The sequence below is a fragment of the Trachymyrmex septentrionalis genome, unplaced genomic scaffold, assembly GCF_001594115.1.
Source record: "Trachymyrmex septentrionalis isolate Tsep2-gDNA-1 unplaced genomic scaffold, Tsep1.0 scaffold176, whole genome shotgun sequence".
NCBI lineage: Eukaryota > Metazoa > Arthropoda > Insecta > Hymenoptera > Formicidae > Trachymyrmex > Trachymyrmex septentrionalis.
The window spans coordinates 399,381-405,704 of record NW_017304928.1 but is presented as its reverse complement, the minus strand read 5'-3'; positions in this window follow the sequence as shown (position 1 = coordinate 405,704).

The following is a 6,324-nucleotide window of genomic DNA, read 5'->3' as shown; positions in this document are numbered from 1 at the left end:
CACACACACACACACACACACACACACACACACACACACACACACACACACATACGTGTACTCAAGCATATAATTATTTTTAACCCTTCGGTTATAGTGCGCGTTCGGTTATAATAACGCTAAAAAACTTCAGGGGCGAACCCCTTACGTCCGGGGCAATAAGCTGGGCGATCAAAGCGAACCGACCGACGACTATGTGGATATTTCATACTCACCGGTCAGCGACCAATCGGAGCTAACCTCCCCTCCTGTACTTGATCCCACTATCAGGGGAATCTTGAATTATTCCTCTCCTCCCCTCGAGGAGCGATTTCCTCCCCCTCCTTCGATAAGCCGCTTCCGCCTCCTCCATTCCAACCGGATCCCGCGCCGATCGACTGAGATCGGCTCTTCCGTCTTTACTCTTCTCCTACTAACGAGGGAGATAGACTGGTGACAGTCTCTATTCCCGAAAACCCCACTCCTTATACTCCAATACAAATACCTCGTCTCAATGTGCTCCTGCACCACCATCCTCGCTTCCAACCTCCCACCCTCTCCAGTAACCCCTATCCTCCTTTTCTTTTGTCTCTCCTCACACACACACACACACACGCACGCACGCACGCACGCACGCACGCACGCACGCACGCACGCACACACACACCTTGCGAACGCATTTATTAAATAATAATGATATTTTTATTTATTTTTACATAATGTCTGTAAGCTCAATTGAAATAAATGTAAGCTAATTATTAATTAAAAAATTACTAGCTTCCACCATTTTTTTGTTACCCCTCGCACTTCCCTCTAATTCTCGAGATCGCACAAAGTCCAGTCCCGGGTTAAAGGGATTAAGTTCCTTGACTCAAAAAATAGGACCGACGTACTGCACTGTCCCTCGGAATAGGTGTCATAGCGTCCTTTCGGGACGTTGACCCACATTCCGGGACCGAAAAGGTGCATACGACTCACAGATGTTCATCTCTCCGCGTATACCTGTGAGATTGAATCTAGCCGTCCTTCCACACCCTCTCCATTTTCCCTTCTTGTCTCATTAACCCTTATGCCAACCAGGTACCCGGGTACTTATGGTCGCACATTTTGTTGAATAACTTTTTTTCTTAAAAATATTGGCTAAAATCGTCTCGGATCCCCATTATTTGACCGATTTCCTATAAAATTATGCATTAGAAAGTTTTTTTTTATTTATTTTCACAAAAAATTTCGAGTTTCAAAAAAAGTACCTCCCCAGGCCAACCAGGTACCCGGGTACCTCTATACATAAATAATGGATTCGGGTAATATATCCCTACTGTGGCCAACCAGGTACCCGGGTACCTATGGTCGCACATTTTGTTGAATAACTTTTTTTCTTAAAAATATTGGCTAAAATCGTCTCGGATCCCCATTATTTGACCGATTTCCTATAAAATTATGCATTAGAAAGTTTTTTTTTATTTATTTTCACAAAAAATTTCGAGTTTCAAAAAAAGTACCTCCCCAGGCCAACCAGGTACCCGGGTACCTCTATACATAAATAATGGATTCGGGTAGTATATCCCTACTGTGGCCAACCAGGTACCCGGGTACCTATGGTCGCACATTTTGTTGAATAACTTTTTTTCTTAAAAATATTGGCTAAAATCGTCTCGGATCCCCATTATTTGACCGATTTCCTATAAAATTATGCATTAGAAAGTTTTTTTTTTATTTATTTTCACAAAAAATTTCGAGTTTCAAAAAAAGTAGTGCTGGAGCTTCCCCCACCTCCGTACGTTTCGTTCTAAATCTGTGAACACTGGGTATACATTCGTTTCAAAAATATTCTAGAACATTACTCAGGTATAGAAGAATGTAGAGATCCTTCTACTTCCCTACCTTTTTAGTTCAATGCACCTGGCCTTCGAAATAAAGAGGGTAACGGCATAGCTGCCAGCGTTTTATATCTGACTAAGGATAACAAAAGGTCACTATATACAATAATACTATTATATTTAGCTTAGAATATATTCGTCAACTGTAAATAAATCAATATCCATCAAATAGATAAAGATAACTAAGGCTACAGCACGTTTTTAGCCATAAATTTGTATAGAGGTACCCGGGTACCTCGGTTGGCCCCGGTACAAGATTTTTTGGTTGGCCACATAAGGGTTAACCTAATTTTAAAGATTTGGACGTAACAATAGCGATATTAATTATTTTATTTCTTTATTGACGAATAATCAGAAATAATTTGCAATAGTAGTTACTGATCTATTGTTGTCTTCAATTTATCACATTTATTGTTCCTTGATTTGTTTATATAACAAATTCTCACTTCTCTCAATTCTTTAAACAAATGAAATCACTGTGAAAAAGTGACGTATAATTTATGAAATTAGGTTACATCGTAGTGATGTAATTTTATAAGAATCATAATACAATCTCATAATTTTAGTGATATAACTGTTTCAGACTACAATATTCATTCCTGCATATATAACCAAACATGTATAATTTATATTTTTTCCATTATGGCTTTGTGCTGTAAATGTATCTTGTATTTGTTATGTCTCATTCATAGAATGATACATGGATGTAATTTAATTACATTTCATTTACGTAATTATGTTATGTGCTAAATATATAATATAACAAAGACATGTAACAAAATTATTATATTATATCAGAATATCTTGTTTACGTCATAAGCTGTCTTATTGTTATAAAGCAGAGATATGATGACAAAAAATTATATAACAGCTCTAAGTCATGCTTGCTGAATTTACATTCTAATTCTAGCATATATTTATTTTTTATTTCGTGTACATGTGATTCCTTTCTAAGATTTTAAGAATAATAACCTTACATGCTAACGATGAGCTAATCGGACGCTTGTCTAGGTTTGGTATTCAACCCATCAAATTTCGTGCGAATCTTCAGTAGTTTACTTTATTGACAAGTATCTTTTGTCTTAGCGTTTACAAAATTTACTGCACAGTAAAAAATACAAGTGTGTAAAGTGTTGAGATTTGTTCATGTTACAGTCTTGAGAATAGAATGTGATTTACTTTCCTGTAAGATAACAATCACTTGAATGTTTTTCGAGATCCCCCACGGAGAAAAATGTAAAGTAATACGCGATAGAATTCTAATAAATTCTTTTTTATGCGGAAAACGATATAATATGCACTGGAATTCTAGTAAATTTTATGAAATTAGCAAATCCATTGTATACAGCATAACCGTACTATAAGGTTTTCACATTTCGTAAATTAAATTTATAAATTACCATACATCTCAATAGAATTAATTTTATTATTGTCACATATTTTTTTCTTGAACATTGACAAAATTTACTTTACTGCATTCTTATTCTTCTTTTTTTTCTTTAGCTTACCTTTATCCACTTCTGTATATAGGCCTCTTCCATCCTCCTCCATGTCTCTCTCTCTCCTGCAACCTGCATCCAGTTATTCTCTTCGTGTCTCCGAATATTGTCATGACATCTCATCTGTGATCGGCCAACATTCCTAGTCAATATTCTTAGTCTCTGTACAAAAGATGCCTCGTCCCCTATTCTGGTTACATGACCTACCTCATTTTCATTTTGATGTCGTCTTATAATCTCTTTTCTTGCTCTGTCCTCAAACTTATTCTCAGCATTGGCCTTTCCATTGCACTTTGACATACCCTAAGTGCGTTTGCGCTATGCTTTGTCAATGTCATGGTCTCGAGACCGTATGTTGTCACTGGCAAGACACAAGTCTCATACTTTTTTTGTTTGAGAGAGACTTTGGAGTCTTTGAGGATTCAATTTGCCAAATGCATCCCAACTTAATCCGATCCGATCTCTGCCGTTTGGTTCTGCTTACTTAGTGTAATGTTATGATTCAGACACACATACTCATCTACATTTTGAATGGTTATTAACGGTTATCTGAATGTCATCAGTGAACATAATTTTAGTTTTCTTTAGGTTCATATTCAAGCCCATCGCTTTATCTTGTGTTTATTAGGAGCTGATGGCTAATTAGAAAATTGAAAAAATTTTTAAATAATGGAAAAAAATAAAAACATATAATAGAATACCGTGAATATATGTATAGGATTTGCTGAATTGTTAAAAAGCCAAAGATTTTTTGAACTTATTTTGTAATGAACCATTTCTCAAAAACTTAATCGGATGTCAATTTTTCCCATATAGCTTTGAACTATATGATTTTAAATATTATGTTTAAGCTAAATTGGATTTTTTATATTAAGTGAAATTAATTACCTTGAAAATTTTTAGATATTTTTAAAAGAAATTTTCTAGTAAAGATTTTAAAAAGAATTTCTACAAATTTGGAAGAGGAATAACAGGACATAGTGACTCATGACTTTTTACTTTTTTACGTTATTCATCGTAACAGTGAAATGTACGCGAAATATTAGGAACTTTTGTTTCCTTATCAAACCGTCACAGAGAAACACATGAGTACACATATGATGGAGTTTTTATATATCTTCTTTTTAATCATGTGCTTCAAGAGATCTACAGCAATGATGAAACAAGCACAGGGTTATCAGACAAAGAATATAGGTTACCGCGAATCTTTTAAATATTTCTTGAGTTCACTGCTTGCTATCTTTTTTTTTTAAGTTAGATATTGTGAAAATATTGTCTGACTATAGCCTAGACTCATTTTTCGTGAAATTATTTTTATTTCTGCAACAGAATTTTTTGTACAATGGTGAAAAAGAAAGTAGAGTAGGTAGCATTAAAAGTTAATATTTGGAAACTGTACAAATGGAAATCGATATATGTTGCAAGGTCATGACCTTGAGTGATCTCCAATAGATTTTAACTGTTGCTCGTTACTCGTTAAAAAGTTATTAACTCGTTAAAAAAAAATTTGAAAAATAATATCTAATTTTTTGTGTAAAACAAAAATTTTTTGCTTTAAAATATATTTTATAATTTTTTACACGAAATAAAATCCACTCCTCCTGCTCTCCTGCCGAAGAGGCACGACTTCCCACGCGAAACAAGTTCCATCCTGAAAAAACTATTAGAATGCCAACAGTAATTAGTAGGATGCTAAAATAGTTATTATTCAACGACAATAGTTATAAGCATTTAACACTACTACACTGAGTATTGTAACACTAGTAATAAGTAATTTCTACTACACAATCAAGTAAATTATTGACCAGTGTAAACTTTTAAAATGTTATAATAAGAACTACTGAAATAACCACTAATGCAAAAAACTGCAAGTGCTGGTACATAGTAGTACACGGTAGTGACACTACAGATATTTAATATCATTACTGACACCAGTAAGATTATTACTAATACGCAATAGTGTCACTGCTGAGCCAGTGTTACTACTGCAGTAGTGTATGACAACATATAATGTATTATAGAACTATTTTTACTAATTGTAATATTTGGTATAATAAACTTATTAGAATAAAAAATATATATATAACGTTAGAGCAATTAATATTATTTTAGCTTGCAAAAATAATATTTTATAGTACAATACAATTGTACAATGTACATTACAATTATTATTTAATATTAATTTTTTTTCTCTACATGTTCCATCTGTTTCACAATATCTTTAACCAGATATGTTGCAACTATTCATTAGTATTATAGGTGTTCGTGGTTCTTCGAAAGAGCAGTTCCCGTACGATCGCAAAAGTCAAGCATGCTAAGTGGAGGTATGAGTGACCGCATCATAAAATTAGTTCGCGCATTCGTAAAGGAAATTTTTTTGTTATTATAACTTTATCCTCTGAAATATGATGCTAATCAATAATATTTATTTTTGCAATAAAACCAGTGAAATTTCAACAAAATTTTCGACCACTATTACACTATTACACTACTTGCAAAATTACTATTTTTACTAGTAGTGACACTAATAGGTTTTTTCCATAAGGGCACCCCTCCTTACTTCTGCTTAAGGGCGCACTTTCCACGCGAAGTTCAACCTAATCTCCCTCCCCCCTCTCTCTCCTGCCTAGAGGCACAGAACTTTCTACGCAATGCGAGATCAATCCCACTTTCCTTCCTTCAAGGGATTTTCGATGCAAAACGCGGTTCATCCCATTTGCGCCCCTGCCTAAAGGCACATAACTTTTTACGCAAAGCGATATCTATGTTCTCCTCTCCATTCTAGAAAGTCGTGTCTCTTTAGACAAGAGGAAAGGTGGGATAGATTTTCTTTCGTGTAGGAAGTTATAAAAAAAAAATATATATATATATATATATTATATTTTAAGAAAGTTTTTGTTTTATATAGGTAGAAAAGAGATATAATTTTTCAAACTTTTTTTGTTAATAACTTTTTTGAATAATGA